This window comes from Lissotriton vulgaris, chromosome 8 (genome assembly GCF_964263255.1).
Source record: "Lissotriton vulgaris chromosome 8, aLisVul1.2, whole genome shotgun sequence".
Taxonomy (NCBI): domain Eukaryota; kingdom Metazoa; phylum Chordata; class Amphibia; order Caudata; family Salamandridae; genus Lissotriton; species Lissotriton vulgaris.
Window position 1 is genome coordinate 52,652,906 of NC_141696.1, and position 18,514 is coordinate 52,671,419.

General features: G+C 48.4%; 1 protein-coding gene across 1 annotated transcript in view; it reads right to left on the reverse strand.

The window, feature by feature from the left end:
- LOC147693361 (transient receptor potential cation channel subfamily M member 2-like) overlaps positions 1-18,514 on the reverse strand; it is a 1,943,547-nt gene that overhangs the window by 1,394,420 nt on the left and 530,613 nt on the right. The gene's annotated exons all lie outside the window — the stretch shown is intronic.

Consider the following 18,514-nt stretch of genomic DNA (forward strand, 5'->3'; position numbering starts at 1 on the left):
CTCTCCCATCATGCCTCTCCAGACATCTAACAAACCTAGGTCGTGCATCAAGTTTTTCATAGCACGCCAAATACGAGGTGCCCTATATAATGGCCTTGATTTGACCTGTCCTTAACAGGGTCTAGGAGGACATTAAAGTCCCCCCCCCCCTCCCACGATCATTGGAGGATTCTCCAGAATTAGCTTTGAATAAAGTTTAGAGATGTATGATGAATCGTCCACATTTGGGCCATAAAAAAAAGCACAGACTAAGTCCATGCCCTCAAGGTCCAAATGCGCGATGACCCACCTCCCAGTTTGGTCTGTCTGAAATGATTTTATGGAACACGTTAACCCCCGCTTTATCAAAATTGAAACTCCATGAGTATTTATTGTTTGGCTAGAAGAACAAAAACTCTCAACCAAAGGAATATTAGAAAACATTTTTTTAGATTCCTCAGCAGTTACGAGTGTTTCTTGTAGGAAGCATATCTGTGCCTCAGAGAGCTCTAAATGCTTCATTATCAATCTCTGTCTCTTTTGGCATCTTAGTCCGTTAACATTCCAGGAGATAAAGCTATTCTTACTGCGCTGAGTTACTACTCCTGCCATTCAATCAAAAATCTTTGACCTAGAGTCACCGGCCCATATGCTAAACTCCAAAGGTGAGATGAGTATTTTTTCATTTTATCCCTTTGCTCCCCACCCAGTGCCCCCTGAAATCCACCCACCCACCCTCCTGTGCCCCTTCACTCCCATGAGGAACCCTCCCTTCCAAATAGGCGAAGCCTATTTAGTCCCCCCCACATCAAATTAGAAACATTATTTTACAAATGGAAAAAGATGAATGAACGATCTTAGCTACCGTGGCGAAAAGCTATTTATACTATTGTCGTACCCAGATAGTAACACCTTCTCTTAGTTATTTCTCGGATTTCCCTCCTCTGATTTTTGCCATGAACTCATCTACCTCTTCGGTTGTACGAAACTGATGCATTTGATTATTAAACATAGCTCGTAGCTGAGCTGGAAACTTCAGATGGGCCTTTACTCCTAAGCTTTTTAGCTCTTCTAACCAACTCCCAAGCTTCCATTGCCTGGTAGCTGTTGTGTGAGATATATCCGATCTTATCTGAAAGGTAATTGGCTCTTGCCCTGTAAGTGAAAACGAGACTGAGCCCTCCTTAAGGCCTGCAGACAATATTTGTTCTTTAACAGCATAGGAGAGAAAGGTAACCAAGATCTTCCTGGGCTTATGTTGGCCAGGCTTCTTCCTAAATGGATCTCGATGGACCCTTTGGATCTCCTGTACTAGGTTTATATCCGGAAAACTCTTGAGGACTGTCCCCTGTAACAACAAAATAAAAAATCCCTTTAGATCTGTCCCTTCAAGATTCTCTGGGATATTCAAAAGTCTCAGATTGTTTTTCTGGGAGTGATTCTCCAGCCTTTCTAGATCATCTCTTAACGCCCTATTCTGAGCTGCCAGCTTTGCCATGTCAGTTGTGGCAGAGATTGTTGCCTTCTTAATGACTAGAATCTCTGTCTCAATTAGGTCTGTTGTTGTTGCCACCTCCTCCAGTTTCTGGGCCAGCATCTCACAAGAGGATTTAATTGCCGCCTGGTTTGCTTCGGAGACAGAAAATCTGCTCCCCAGTTCAGCCTGATTCATTTCTGAGATCTTGAAACTAGTTATCATCTCCCCCTTCATTGCAATCAGGATGTCAGACAAAGAATGCGCCACAGATTCATTATTTCCGGGGGTCCCGAGGTTTTACGACTCAGCTTCCCCAGTTTCGGTGGTCATAGTTATACCATCAGAAGAGGTTCCCCCAGAAATTAATATCTCATTCACCCTTTCTTGTGTGCCATAGGAGTCCAAGGGGGGGTTATGTTGGACATGCGGGTCCTGAACTTCTAAGGCCTTGAATCTCTGGGTGAGTTTGAGATTCAGGGGAGATCAGAGATACATTTACACTAGGTTGTTTAGTCCCCCTCTGCTTACATTGCTGGAACGGGGTCAAAAGAGGAGGGGATGCATTGTCGCCATTTGGTGTCTTAGTTTTAGATTTAGTTTTAGATTTAGAAATCCCTCCTTCCTGCTCTACTTGAGTGTTCATTTCAGCCGCATTACACAAGTTTGCAGTGGAGGACATGACTCTCTGATAGGTTTTTAGAGAGGAGGTTATTTTAGTTTTTAGAACAATCCTTTTCTTTCCCCTGCCTTTCCCTCTACTTTTTGGACTCTCCCTTGTTTTTATTTCCACTTCCCTCATCATGATGCTCTGCTTCTTCTGCTGACCCCTAATGTTGGTCTCAAAAATGGGGGGGGATTTTTTGGGGGTCACTATGGGCTGAATTATATTCGAGTTCTTTACCGAGCGAGCTGCCCTGGCCCTAAGAGTATAGCGACCGGGTTTAGAGATAGAGACCCTTTAACCTCCTCAGCCACCCTTTGCTCTTCAGGCTCCCCTTTCCTCACCTCCATACAGTGGGAGGAAAAATTCCCAGTTAAGAAGCCAGCATCCCAGTGCCTATATATCGAGGGGGGGGGGTCGCTCCACCAGGGCTCCCACCACTGAAGAAACCGGTTCTCTAAATCACCGCCGGCAGGCTCACCCTCTTCCGCTCCTACAGCAAACCGAAATCAGAAGCAGGCGGCGTCCCGGCGTATCCGGAGCCGCGCTGCCTCCTCCCACTTCCAGTCTCTGCAAACGCCTGTTAAACTACAACACATAGGCAGAAGCATGTTACAGAAACATGTTGACCACATCCTAGTGACTTTGCTGAACAATTTATTCAGTTTTAATGTCCTACACTCTGTTTTTATACATATTTGATTGGCTTCTAATAAAATCTTTTTTTTTTGACACAACCTATACATTTTTGATAATCACTTTCACTATTCACTGTACACACACTACCAGCTCCGCAGTAATTCTGGCGTTGAAGCACACCAGGGTGGCATTCGGCCTCTAATGGTGGGACTCGATGATGAAGCATGTCACTAACTAGGTTGAGTGAGGGCTTTATTAAGAACCTAGTTGGATTCTACTGTTGTGCTCCGCTTACAAACATAAGGCACACTCTTTGGTTGTTATGAATATAGTGTTGGAATTGCCCTCAAACTTTGTGCCTTCACTACTCCTGTTCACTGAACCGTTTTTTGTTGGCTTTAGATCTCTGTGCACTTTACTACTACTGACCAGTGCTAAAGTGCGTGAGCTCTCTACCTCAAACATGGTTAACTTGGTTTACACCCAATTGGCACATTGAATTTACTTATAAGTCTGTAGTACCATGGCACTGCATGTACCCAGGGCCTGTACATTAAATGCAACTAGTGGGCCTGCGGCACTTATTGTGCCACCCATTTAAGTAGTACTTTAAAGCATTTCTCAAGCCAGCCATTGCAACCTGTGTGCAGTTTTAAACTGCCATTTCGACTTCGAAAAAGTAACCTTTTTCCAGGCGTAAACCTTCTTTTTTAACACATATAAGTTACCCGTCAGGTAGGCCCTACACAGCCCATAGGCCAGGGTGCATTATATGTAGAAAGTTGCGAATGTATTTTTAAGTTTTTCGTGCCCTGGTATTGAAAAAAGTGGACAGGCCCGTCAGACTAGACAGGGTGTGCAGGTTTCTCTATAACTTCCTGGTGTGCGGCTGGAGCCGTGAGCACTACAAAGCACATAAAAACCGTGGGAGCGGGTCATTAATATTATTCCCCGGGGACTTTTGGCTGCCAATTTGGAGCAAAAACGATATCATTTATGGAACTTCAGGACATGAGGCCAGTATCAAGCACAAGTTACTATCGTGCTTGGAGCATGGTGAGTGCAGAGAGCAGAGCCGTCGGGGGAGAGCTGCTGTAACGCTGCATTTTCGTGCGGTTGTTGTGGTACTGAAAATTCTGGACCTGTGTCATAAACATCGTCGTATCATGACGATTTTGGTATCAGCAGACCGGTAATGAATTGAATACTATGTAGAGGCATTTCCGTCATGTTCGAGTGACGAAAACACCCTGAAATCGGATTTTTCGTCCGGAACCCTCGGGTTCCATTTTGTGATCGGCAGCCATTTTGTGATTGCCCTCACATAAGGCAATGACTAAAGGCCGAAGCCAACCTGAAGGACACATACACCTTTGCTGACTCCGCTGTGACCTGGGCAAGCTGACTCCACTGCCTGAAGCCAAACCTGTCCGTCCAGGTTCTTTCCCAGTGGCCGAGCGAGATCAGAATCAAGGCACAACATGTCATAAACCTTTCATCACACACAAACCATGCCTAATCTTACACACACCTGTCCCTGTTTCTTGCTTTATGACTTGCTTTACGAGGAGGAGGTGCCCGTTTTTATTGGGGGTCCGTCGATATCTGATGGAAATACTGGGCCTTGCCGGGTAATCAATTACGGGCTAGACGAACTGAAATGTGGACTTGTCATCATGACTTTGCTTTTTCTTTGTAGCGAAAATATGTGAATGATCTACTGTAAAATTAGGAATGTTTGCCCAAAGCATATTATTTTTTATATAAGGAGAAGTCGGATTTTGTGAAAGAGCAGTCTCCTGAGAACATACATGCTGTTGTACTTCTAGGATACCTGTTACTGGCTGCAGCCAATAAATACGATCTTTGACTTCACCTAGAAGACTCTGTGTTTCTGTAGTCTGAAACAGGAAGGACTCTGAGTTTTCAGGTGTGTTCCCCTGGCACCGCCGGGTGCTAAAATACCCGGTACTCCACTGTTACAGCCCTTGGTGACGCTGTCTGTCCCCCTTGAGTGTGGAAGTACGGGACCGACTGGCGGACTTGCTGACTCCTGCTCGGCACTTGGGACGTTGAGCCTGTCGATGCTCTGTCACCGGAGTTCCTTCTTCCAACGACCGCACGGCTGGTTGGGCGTTGGCGTTGGCGTTCTGCGTGTGAGCCCCACAGCTGGGAAGACTGATTGCGTTGTCAGCAGCAGCACTGTTGTACCGAGTGGAGCTCTACAAGAAGAGGAGTGTGAACGGTGTGAGAAAGGAGGTGCAACGCCTGCAGAGCTCCCGGTGTCTCAGCGGATTTAGATGAGATACGATAGGGTGATTTCCATCTGGCAGAATATCTAATTAAGTTAGTGACTTGCATGGAGGTGAGAGCAGGCTGCGGAGAGAGGAGGGCTGGCGCTCCCCGAAGCAACGATCGTCTCACCGCCTACACCCGGGCTAGGACTACAGCCCCCAGGGTGCATCTCTGCCCACACACCTGCTGTGACTCAGGGGGAGGCGCTCACATAGCGCCCAAAAGCCACTTCCCTTCTTCCGCGGCGCGGGACAAAGTGGGGACCAAGCCCGGGACCAAGGGCAGGCCTGTCTGTGCCTGTCCGTGACTGAGAGTGTCTGGACTGGGCCAATTCAATTTGACCACGGCACCACATACGGTACTTTTATACGTTTTTGACTTATTTATACGGGCGCTACAAGGACGGACCTTGGGCTGAACTGGGGTTGGTGGTTGCATTCAGCGCCAAATAATCTAAGGCATTCCCATCTTATTTTTGTGAAGTTTGGGTTTTTATTTTTATTTTATTTTATTTTTTTATCTCTGAAGAATTTTATCTCAAAACTGTAAGAATGAGCAAACCCAATCCCATAAGCTCACGCCCTCAGACACGGCAAAAAAATAATTTAAAAGGCTTACCCACTAATCCAACTGCTATTGAGAAAATGCTCCAAAAATCATTGGATCCGTGTCAAGCGCCATAGAGAGCACCGAACGTCGTCTCTCACTCACTCCATCAATGTCTAACGTTCCGTTGACACAAGGGTCTCCCGTTTCAATACCCCCTAAATCACCGGGTATTATCCTCGACCTATCCATCGGTGATCTTCCGTGTGCACTGCCTCAAACCAATGTTACACTAACAAATACACCCCCCATTGTAAAAGCTCCCAAAGTTACTACCAGGAGCTATTAACGCAACATTAGATCTAAGAAAGGCAACTACGGTAACAAAACCCCAGTAGTTGTCAATAAAAAACCAGAGGGTCCTCAGGTGGGCACAGTGCCCACAAACCTTGCATTTACCCCTCCTGTTTGGGCAACCCACTTACTAATTGATTTGCAAACGCATCTCGAACAACTCATCAAGACACAGTTTAAAACTGTGATGAGTCGGATCGACAAGGTTGTTACACTGCTGAACACAAGTGGTGTGGGAGGAAGCCATTCTATAGCTCCAAATGGGTCCAACATTGCTGATACTGACTCTCAAAGCAATCACCATTCTTCATCAGGTGTTGTTATTTCTAACGGTCCCCACGTTGAAAGGCCAGTCCAGGCGCCATCCCAAACGATTCTTTGTTCCCCAGCTCCTACCTCAACCCAACCTTGCCTGTCTATTACTAGTGAGGCTATCCCTTTAAACCCTCGAAATAACTTCCACAGTAACAAATTGAACCTTCCTGTCCAGCCAGCAGTCCCACTTGGAAGTATACACAACCCGAATACTTGTGAACACCACCACCAATTACCATGTCTAGACCTACCCCCAGCAGCATCCCCCTATGTAGTTGTACTTGCAGGGGTACCATTGTTAAAGCCTGAGCGAACCGAAACCTTTGCTGAGATCAAAAATAAGTCAATTTATTGGCTAAATAGGAATAGACCACTTACAGGACCTGCTCAGGGAGAAATTCTGTTTGCCCGCAGAGTCAGATGGCTGGGGGTGAAAAGTAAGGACATCGACGGGGACTGCGTGGTGATAAATTTCAGGGACCGAGGGGTAGTCAATCACATACTCGACAGGGGTTGTAACAACTTATCTGGCACAATTCACCCACTTCCCTTGGGCTACTTTTATCCTCCAGACCCGACAACTAGAAGTATTGGTCAACACCAACTCCGGTATGGAGAACAGGGCAGAGCAAACATCATCTCCCTAGAGAATAGATTCAGTTCCTTGAATTATGTTGATTGACCATTATCAATGCTCAAAAGATGGAGGGGAAAACCTTGCTCTTAGAAGGCAGCCATTTGGAGGTGCGGGGGCCAACGTCGGAGATCATCCCCACAGCAAAAAATGGACATAAAGGGAGGAAGGTACTGAGACCAAATAATGCTATTCAATGTCCCCCTAGTCCCAATGCTTCCCCTGGCAAAGCTTATACTAGTACCCATATGGCTAGGAGCCCACTCGCAGTCACCGCCGTTCCTCCAAAGGAGGACAGCAAGACTATGCTTATCTCTTGGAATATAGCAGGTATCACCTACAAACTAGATCACCTGGAGTGGGTGGCGTTAATTGACCAGTATGACCTTTGTCTATTCCAAGAAACCTGGGCCTTGATAGCCCCACACAGACCTGGTTTTGCTACTTATTTTATTCCTGCAAGTCAGGGGGCGAGGGGACGTCCATCTGGGGGACTGTTTATTTGGCTGGGAACTCATCTGGGTTGCTCAGCAAAAGTGATCGATACTCACTCCCTCAACATCCTTTGCATTCTTCTCTCCTTTACAGATGGCTTAAAGGTAGCAGTAGTCAATGTCTACTCACGTCCCACTCCCTCCTCCCAGGCATCCCCTACTTTAAATAAGTTAGATCAATTTCTTTCTATTCTCCCTGCCTTATCGAATAAAATATTGGGGGGGGACTTGACTGTCACTACGAACCTTTAGACGGTATTAATACAGTCACTCAGGAAGAGGATTCTGCATGGTCCATCCCAGAATGCACTATGTATCCAACAAGGGGCTGGACCCCACTAGCTCTCCAGCAAAATAAGCTTACAATCTCCCACTCCCTTAGAGCCTGTTACGGAAGATTTTCTTCTGATATACCAGGCAAAGATACATTCAATTGACCAGGCAGAGGCACCACAATAGATTATATAATGCTCAACATTGAACTCTGGATTTATATCAAGGGTTTCAATGTAAATACCATACACGATAGCATTCATAATCTTTTGTTATTGGAATTAAAGCTCCCGATGGGGCATAGCCAAATGTCCCCCTCTGAAGAGCTTCCGTCCCAACCGAATCTAATTGCTATTGCTGGTGGTAGACGAATCAGATGGGGTAAACATATCCAATCAGTTGATAAGGTAGCTACACTATATCAACATGTTCTCCCTTTTCTAGAGAACGTCTCCACCTTCCCAGTGGAAAAACTCGACCCACCACATCAACTTGCCCTAGAGAACATCCATCAAGACCTTCTCAATAAAATTGCAACTTTCTTTTACACAACCGCCAATTCCAAGGCCCGCTCAACGCGCTCCAACCCTTGGTTTAATACTTCCTGTAGATTGTCGAAAAGTGCCCTTTTAAAACAGATAAAAAGTGGACAAAACACTAACATCAGAACAGCAAGAAACTTATATAAGAACTTAATCGCCCAGGCACAGCAGGAGTGGGAGGATGACAGATGGGCGTCCATTAAATTTGCACTCGACAGCCGTGATTACAGGGCCTTTTGGAATCTAGTTAAAAGGTTGAGGGTTCTGACGCCATATGCCCAACTTAAGCGAAGAGGTTTGGAATTCCCACTTTAAAAATCTGCATTCCCAAACCAATAGGTCACTTTCCACTGCCCTCTCCTCTACACCTAAGGGGACATCTGTCCCCTCTGATCCCAGTACTTCTAACTCGATAGCCCCGCCCTGCACTATGCAAGAAGTAGTTGCGGTTTTGAAGAGCATACCCTCAGGAAAAGCCCTGGGGTTGGATAGAATCCCGGGAGACCTGTTCCGCAGTGAACCGAAGGTATGGGCTCCCTACATTTGGGTGCTGTTTAATGCTATTCTTCAGGGAATGGAGGTTCCGCACAAGTTGGCTTGGGAAAGAAATTATACCCATATTCAAAAAGAGCTCGCCTCTGGACCCGGTGAATTATCGCCCAATCGGCTTAATCGACGTCCTTCAAAATCTGTTCGCCCGCTTTTTATTATCAAGGCTGCAGACTTGGATGGACGAGCGTCAGATTCTCACCCCCCTACAGGCTGCTTCCGTACCAAGGTCTCCACCATCGACCAACTATTTAGACTCCAAATAATTCACTGGAAAGCTGTGGTTATGGAGGGGGGTAGTTTGTACCTGATTAGAGATATGCTCTGGGGCATATTGAAAGATATGGGTATTCCTTTATACATCTGCCACCTGCTACAACGATTGCACCAAGACACCTTTGCAAGGGTACGGTATGGGAAAAAGGGGGATCTTTCTGCACCATTCTCTGTGGAAAGGGGGGTCAGGCAAGGGTCCATGGACATCCAGAAAACATTGGAAGCATTCTGTCAATTTTGTAAAAATAGAAATTAGGAGATCAATCGCTCCAAAACTAAATACATGGTCTTTCGAGCCAACAAAGTAAATTGCCCTCACCCCCATATAGATGGTACTTCCTGCGTCTGTCTGTTGCGGCCTCTGAGCAATGGAAGCGTGTTTGCTTTTTCTGACAACACAGTTTGTGGTGCTGTAACTTGCTGCCCTTACGCTGTGGTCTTATTCATGGCCAGGTTGTTTCCTCGCCGCGCTCGAAAGTAGTTGTAAAGGAAGGCGACCCTGCCATGGCAGAAGAAGCAGATGTTGACATTAAAGGAGATGAGGTGTCTGAATAGGCGCCGGCGGTTGGGAATGAGCACGGATACGGCTGTCGCAATTCGGACCACATAACACTCCCAGCGAGCGCAAAAAGGATCAAAGGACTCCGGCAGCGCCGGGGAAGGGTTTCTCAAGTGAATAAGGCAAGCGAGCGGTGAAGTAGCGAGAGGGGTGAGAGCTGCGCAACTAGCAACCCTGGGGAGAGGAAACCCAGTGAGCTTTTCGGCAAGCTTCGGCTGGACAGAAGTGGTGTGAGGGGCCAAAGTTCAAGATTTAATTCAAGCGTCCCTGCTGCCGCTGCCTTCGCCCTAACGCTAAACGCCAAAATCACCAAGTGGTACAAAACGTTAAACAATAAGTCCCAAGCGCCAAAAACACCGAAGCATCTCAAAATGCCTGTGATATTTTGATTAAAGAAAGAAAGGAAGAAAGGCTGCCATGTACCTCCTGTTGGCCTGCTGTCCGCCACCTGCCTAAGTACAGTGCTCTGAAAAGCACTGAAAAGCCCATACCCACTGTACCTTTTCACTTATACTGGCCACTAACGCTGCGAGGGACAAGCAAATTCGACCTACCTGACCTTGGGAGAGTGCTGCACCTGGGTCCCTGACGCTGTCGGTCTCCCCTGCCGCCGCTGCCACTTTCATCCCGCGGCCGCAGAGGGGGGAGGCTACAGCTCCCAGGCTGCTTTGCGGTTGCACCGCCAATTTCCGCCTCAAATCACGCCCAGAGGCGCTTAAAGAACTGAGGCTCCCTCGGTGGAGCGGGGGCCACTAACGCTGCGAGGGACAAGCGAATCTGACCTACCTGACCTTGGGAGAGTGCTGCACCTGGGTCCCTGACGCTGTTGGTCTCCCCTGCCGCCGTTGCCATTTTCATCCCGCGGCCGCAGAGGGGGGAGACTACAGATCCCAGGCTGCTTTGCGGTTGAACCGCCCATTTCCGCCACAAATCGTGCCCGGAGGTGCTTAAAGGACTGAGGCTCCCTCCGCGACCGAACGAGGCCGGGCAGGGCCACCCCCCTAAGACTCCTTGGTAACTCCATTACTGACTGGTATTTACTACGATTTGATCCTTCCAGTGGGTACACACCCCAACTGTTTTATATTACGCAGTAGTTAAAGTTCGACCCTCTAATGAATAGGCATAGCTAGGGGTTTTTTTTCTCTCTCTTTTTCAATTGGTGATAATAATCACTGCGAATCCTTTTGTTCTTATAACAAATCTGTAGTTTAATTTGTTTTTAATGTAAATTTGACTCTTAGCCAGGCTTTTTAACTTTTTCCTCTTCCAGTTATTTTCGTTTTTCATTAACTTTGAACAACATGGGTAAAAATAATAAGGCTCCCGCTTCACGTCCAGTGACCAGACAGCTAGCAGACTCGAGCCAGCCCCTACCCACCCTTACAGCAATTAATAAAATGTTACAAAAAACGATTGGAGTCGTCTCAACTGCAATCAAAAACACTGAGAGACGACTCTCACTCACCCCAGCGATTATTCCTTCCCAGCCTGAAGGGGATTCCACAGTCAACCCCTTTGAATCCACTTCTCTTCTTATGTCTTTCTCAGACTTACCCTGTGCACAACAGGCCCCAGAAGCTTCAGATCCAGAAGTAGAACCATTGCATCATCTCCCACCCTTAGGGACAAAGGCCCCCAAACCTCATCTTAAACGAAGGAAGATGAAACCTGCTCGCAAACATGTGAATAACACAAACCCAATACACGTTCCTCTACAGTCGGAACCTGGTTTTCATTCTCCACACACTGGACCCCCACTGTGGGCAACACATTTATTAATTGATTTACAGGCCCACATAGATCAGGTCATAACTTCACACTTTAAAACACTTACATCTAGGATAGATAGATTGGCATCTTCTATCAATCATAAAGGCCTGGGGAAAGACCTGGCTGTTCACGCTGTGGGGAACTCTGCTCCTAGAGTAGGTCTTGGAACTCCACCGCCTATTCATCAGGACACCGGACGGGATGCTGGTCTTCTCCCCATAAATCCCCCACAACCTCTGGCACCTGCATCTGTGAGGAAATCCCCCACACCAGCAGATACCACTGGCCCTTGCAGGAGCACTAGCATGCCTCCTACTGTTACAGGAGGGAATGTGAGGAAATCCCCCACACCAGCAGTTACCACTGGCCCTTGCAGGAGCACTAGAGTGCCTCCTACTGTTACAGGTGGGAATGTTCCGGGTGTGCAATTCCAACTGTCTTCCCCAGGGCATCAGCAGTCAACTGGGAGCAAACATAAACCTCCTCCCCCCGCAAAACACAAACCCCCCCCTAAACGTTTGGAAACCCCTCACATGAAGCGCTCACCTTATCCCCAGCTCCCCCCAGAGGTAGCCCCGTATGTTGTGGTGCTCACGGGTGTGCCCCCATTGAACGACTCTCGGGGTGAAACCTTCCCCGAGTTAAAGAGTAAGGTGATCCATTGGTTAAACACGCATCGACCCCTTATGGGCAGAGGACAGGGGGAGATTTTGTTTGTTCGCAGGGTTTATTGGTTGGGCACCAGAAGAAAAGATGTGGAGGGTGATTGTATCATCGTTAACTTCAGGGATCCTGTAGTAGTCAAGCACTTGTTAAGGTGCAGTGGACTAGTCTCCCCAGGCCCTATCAATACTTGTCATCTGGGGTATTTCTACTGTCGGAACCAGGCCATGCCCACACTGGAACATCCCCTGCCTTCCCACAGTAATACTTTCCCTGAGTTTACAATTCCAGTAGCTAACAGATACAGGGCCCTGAGCAGTTTGAGCAGTGTGGATTGACTACCGCTGGGCGCCCCTACTGAAGCTCCATCCCCAGTGGAATTCTCTGAGGTCGGAGACCAAAGCAAGGAAGCAGGGCCTTTATCACAGGCGGCAAACCTAGGGAATGATGGCCTGCCCCACTACCCGACAATTACGTAGCCACCAAGGATGGATGGGACTCGAATCCTCAACTAGGGGAAACACCCACCCCTCCTGGCCTGGCGCATCCCATTGAAGTCCTCCCTGGATTATTGGCCACTCGCCCTACCCTGATTGCCTCCTGGAATGTGGCCGGGTTGGGGACAAAGCTACAAAGCCCTGAGTGGGGGAAGCTGGTGGATGGGTATGACCTCTTCCAATTTCAAGACACCTGGTTACTATCTGTCCCCGCGAGGGTAGGTTTTGTGTCATACTTTAGGGGGAAGACCCTCTGGAGGGCTGTGCATCTGGGTGGCAGTCCACCTGGAATGCACAGTCAAGATAATCGACACCAACTGCCTAGATATCCTGTGTATTACACTAACATTTAAGGGGGGTGTCTGGTCCTGGCAGTGATTAATATCTACCTACGTCCCTTCCCCCGGCAACAAGGCCTATCTATTTTGGAGGCCCTGGAGGCCCTTCTTTCTTCTTTTCCCCCTACGTACCACAAAATCATTTAGGCAGACTTTAAATGCCACTTTGAGCCATTCTCGGGGATTCCCCCTGTCACTTCTTAGGAAGACGAATTGTGGCTCATCCCTGAATGCTCCATGTACCCAGTTAACCGCCTGACGCCGTTGGTACTTGCTATCAATCAATTGCTCGTAGCTTTCTCCTTAAGGGCCTGCAATGGCAGGCTCCTTCCAGATATACCAGGTGTACGTACCTATAACAGACTGGGGAAGATTACGACAATTGATTATATTTTGATCAATGTGGAATTCTGGGCTCAACTAAAATCGTTTGCTGTATCCCCAAGAATTGACAGTGACCATAATCTATTGTCACTTGAGTTACTCGGTCACCTGGGGAACCTGACTACACAGAATGCAGCTGGGACTCTTACTAATCGGCACCTACTCCTAACAGGGGGAGGTAGGCGGGTCAGGTGGGAGAGGGTGGCTCAGGCACCGGACAAATTGGCAGAGATTTACAACCAGGTCGCAGGGGGCCTTAGATGAGGTCAGCGACGTGAGGAATGGGAAATCTGTCCCCTCGTACCTCCTGGCCATCCAGTCCATTCATAATGCGCTTTTCACCTCCCTGGCTGACCTTTTTACAGCTCCCGAGTCTGGTAGGGGGAGACCCCACAAGAGAGAGAATTGGTTCAATAAAAAATGCAGGGAGGCAAAATCTACACTCTTAAAGGAGGTGAAATTGGGAACCCACTCGACGATTAGAAACGCACGGCAAATTTATACCAGCCTGATCCAAGCTGCCAAAGCAGAGTGGGAAGTTGACAGATGGGAGAAAATTAGAGCAGCTCTAGACGCCCGCGAGTTCAGGGCTTTCTGGAACTTGGTGCGTGGAGGCCCGGCCTCGGGGACGCCGGAGTTGCTCCTAACCTCTGTGAAGAGGTGTGGCTTGCCCATTTTAAGCCCCTCTACTCTCTTGACCCCGAGCCACCCCTAGCGGAATCATTGGAACTAGTTAGTCTGCCTGACTCAGCCAGTGTCGAGGGAGGTGCCCTAGACAGTTATCCCTGCACGATCTTGGAAGTCAAGGCGGCAACAAGGAGTCTGATACCGGGGAAGGCACCTGGCCTTGATAGGATCCCTGGGGACCTTTATCAGTCTGAACAAAGGGCGTGGGCACCTTATATCTGCACCTTTTTCAATGCAATTATGCAGGGTCTGGCTATCCCCCCGAGCTGATTGGGAGCAGTAATTATACCCATCCATAAGAAGGCTTTCCCCTGGACCCGGCCAACTACCGGCTAATAAGTTTGATCGACGTCCTCCAGAAACTCTTCGCCCGAGTTCTTCTAACCCGGTTGCAGTGTTGGATGGACGACCATCACATCCTAATCTCCCTGCAGGCGGGGTTTCGGGCGGGGTTTCTACGATCGACCAGCTGTTCAGGCTACAGCTTGTGTACTGGAGGACGGTCACTTTGGGAGCGGGTAGCCTGTACTTAATATTTGTGGACCTCCGGTCCACTTTTGACCTGGTCCAGAGGGACAAGCTCTGGGCTATCCTAAAGGGGATGGGAGCCCCGGCCTACCGGTGTGACCTCTTTAAACGGATGCACAATGGAACGTACGCCAGGGTGAGGTACGGGCGGGAGGGAAGGCACTCTTTCAACCCCATTCCCGGTGGAACGTGGAGTGAGGCAGGGGTGCGTTCTAGCCCCACGCTATTCTCCTTATTCCTCAATGGCCTGATTGCCTTTCTTTTGGGAGCTTAAGATCTAGACTCTCCAATCCTAGGGGGACGGAAAATACCGGCTCTAATGTTCGCCGATGATACCCTCCTATTGTCGAAATCATCAATTCAATTCAATTGATTTATATAGAGCGCTACATACCCAGAGGGTCTCAAGGCGCTTGGAGAAGGGTGGGGGATTACTTGTCGAATATTCAGGTTTTAAGTTGCTTTCTGAATGCTAGGTGGTTCTGAGTGAGGCGAAGGTGAGTGGGAAGTGAGTTCCAAGTTTTGGCTGCCAGGTAGGAGAAGGATCTTCCTCCCATGGTGGTTTTGTTGATGCGAGGTACAGCAGCAAGGGCTTGGTGGGAGGAGCGTAGCTGGCGGGAGGGGGTGTAGAAGGAAAGTCGTGTGTTGAGGCATTCGGGTCCAAGTTCGTAAAGTGCTTTGTGTGCGTGGGTTAGGAGGCGGAATGTTATCCTCTTATTGATGGGGAGCCAGTGGAGGTTTTTCAGGTGACCAGAAATGTGGTCTTTACGCGGAATGTCTAGTATGAGTCTGGCTGATGCGTTCTGGATGCGTTGGGAGTTTTTTCTGAAGTTTTGCGGTGGTACCGGCGTATAAGGTGTTTCCGTAGTCCAAGCGGCTTGTAACCAATGCGTGGGTGACCGTTTTTCTAGTTTCGGTGGGGATCCAGCAAAATGTTTTTTTGAGCATGCGAAGGATGTTGAAGCAAGATGATGAAACGGCGTTGACCTGTCTGGTCATCGAGAGTGAGGAGTCCAGAATGACGCCCAGGTTCCGTGCGTGGTCTGTCGGGATGGGTGCTTTTCCAAGGGACTCTGGCCACCATGAGTCGTCCCAGGCGGAGGGGGAGGTACCAAGGATGAGGACTTCTGTTTTGTCTGAATTCAGTTTCAGACGGCTGTGCTTCATCCACTCGGCTACTTCTTTCATTCCTTTATGTAAGTTTGTTTTGGTGGTGTTAGGGTCTTTGGTGAGTGAGATGATCAGTTGAGTGTCATCAGCGTAGGAAATGATGTTGAGGTTGTGTTGGCGTGCGATGGCCGCGAGGGGGCTCATGTATACGTTGAAGATGGTGGGGCTGAGTGAAGATCCTTGTGGTACACCGCAGATGACATCAGTGGCTTCTGATCTGAATGGTGGGAGGCGGACTCTCTGGGTTCTTCAGGCAAGGATCGAGGTGATCCATTCCAGTGCTTTTCCTTGGATTCAGATGTTTCTGAGGCGTTGTAACAGGGTTCTATGACAGACTGTGTCGAAGGCTGCGGAGAGGTCGAGTAGGATGAGGGCAGCTGTTTCTCCATTGTCCAGTAGAGTTCGAATGTCGTCTGTTGCTGCGATGAGTGCGGTCTCAGTGCTGTGTTTGGCTCGGAAGCCAGACTGTGAGGAGTCGAGGGATCTGTTGGTTTCGAGGAAGGCGGCGAGTTGGTTGTTGACAGCTTTCTCAATGACTTTGGCCGGGAATGGAAGGAGCGAGATGGGGCAGTAGTTTTTGAGTTCGGTGGGGTCGGCTGTGGGTTTTTTCAGAAGGGCGCTGAGTTCGGCGTGTTTCCAGCTTTCCGGGAAGGTGGCGGAGTTGAGGGAGCAGTTGATGACATCTCGGAGGTGGGGTGAGATGAAGGAGTCAGCTTTGTTGAAGATGTGGTGAGGGCATGGGTCTGTGGGGTATCCTGAGTGGATGGAGTTCATCAGGCGGATGGTGTCCTCGTGGAGATTGGGTTCCAGTCATTAAGGATGTTCAAGGAGGGTGAAGGGACGGCAGAAGGTTGGGTGGGTTGGTCTCCGGGTTGGTTGTCAAAGCTGTTGTGGATGTCCGCGATTTTGTCGTGGAAGAACGAAGCTAGGGAGTCGCAAAGGGCTTGAGAGGGAGTGATGTCGTTGGAGTTGGCAGTGGGGTTGGTAAACTCTTTGACGATGTTGAATAATTCCTTGCTGTTGTGGGCGTTGCTGTCCAGTCGGTCCTTGAATGCGGCTTTCTTGGCAGTCCGGATCAGTTGGTGGTGTATGCGGGTGGCGTTTTTGAAGGCGGCCCTGGTGCTGGTGTTTGGGTCTTTTTTCCATGCCTTCTCAAGGGAGCGATAAAGTTTCTTGGATTTCTTAAGATCATCGTTGAACCAGGGGGCGTTTTTGCTGCCTAGTATGATTTGACTTTTTTCAGGGGTGCTAGGCTGTCGGCGCTGTTGGTTAGCCATTGAGTGAAGTTAATGGCTGCTTGGTTGGGGTTCGAAGAGTGGGCAGGGGCATCCAGCGGACATTGGAGGCCTTTGCCAGATTCTGTAAGGAGAGGAATCTGGAAATTAACTTCACCAAAACCAAGTATATGGAGTTCAATTTGAAACGTCCCAATTGCCCTCACCCGCACTTGGATGGCTTGGCACTGGATCGCGTATCGATCTTTGAGTACTTGGGGGTCACCCTAACTGATAGAATTGATTGGGGGCCGCAGATTGCTAAAGTCAATCTGAAGCTTGCCCAATCTTCAGGTGGCATCTTAAAAGTTTTTAATGAATCCCCTCTCAAATAGGTGGGACCTCCGGTTGAAGTATATAGAGCCCAGGCGAGAGGTGGCGCACTCTATGGTGCGGACCTGTGGGGACACATAAGTGCGGCCCCCCAGTGAACACCTGCCCTGGATGTCGGGGAAGCAGAGAGACAGATCTGCACGTTCTGCTCTTCTGCCCCTCGTATTCTAGGCCTAGAGCTAAATGGATAATCCTCTTCTGCAAGTCCAGGGGTCTCAGAGATTTTAGGGAGACTTATAGAATCCTTAAAACAGACACTGCATTTATGACAGTATTTGCAACTTCCAAATTGTTGCTGTCCATGTGGTTTATTAGGTGTGCAATTCTAAAAAAAGGCACTCTATCTTAAGTATCCCCCACTGGGCACTTGATGTAAAAAAACGGGGAGGTCCCCTTTTATTATGCATCCCAGGTACCCTGGTGGGATTCGGTATAGTACCTTCGAGATCCTTATTCTTGTATCTCCTCTTTTTAACTTTTTATTACCTGGAAATTTTGTATATTGATCTTATGATGTATTTTAAAGTTTTTATAATGTATAATCATGTATAAATAGCACTGTATGTAATATGCCTTTTTATGGTTTTTAACCGAAATAAAAGTGATTGACTGACTGACTGGTATGGCCCTTGAGAAAACCTCAACATTTGACTACCTGGGGGTGACCCTGAATGACCGGATGGATTGGGGGACACAAGTCACTAAAGCCAATCTGAAGCTGGCACAAGCATCCGGGGGTATTCTTAAGGTTTACAACGACTGCTCCCAGAAAATCCTAGGTCCCCCGTTAGAAATCTATAAGACCCAAGCCAGGGGAGGAGCACTTTATGGGGTTGAACTCTGGGGACATGTTAGCGCTAATCCTCTCGCTTTCACTGAGGTCGATTTCCTCAGATGTCTTTTAAGACTCCCCCACAGCACCCCCATCCTCCCTTTGCAACTTGATCTGGGCACGGTCCCTATTTTGGACATATCTGCCAATCGCCCCCTTCTTTTCTGGAGACGGCCTTGGAGTACGCCCAAGCTCTCCAGTTACAGAGAGGAACTTAACCCCTTCCATGCTCATGACGAGCTGAGCTCGTCATGAGGCACAGTGGAGCTGTGCTGATGACGAGCTGAGCTCGTCATGAACAATGGGGAATCTCAAGTAACAGCACAGGAGGGAAAAATGCACAGCAGCGATGTGGTTAAGGACCTGTTATCTATTTTGGGGGTGGGGAAGATCCCTTGGATCACGCATGTCAGAAACCTATGCTATGAAATAGGGAGGGCAG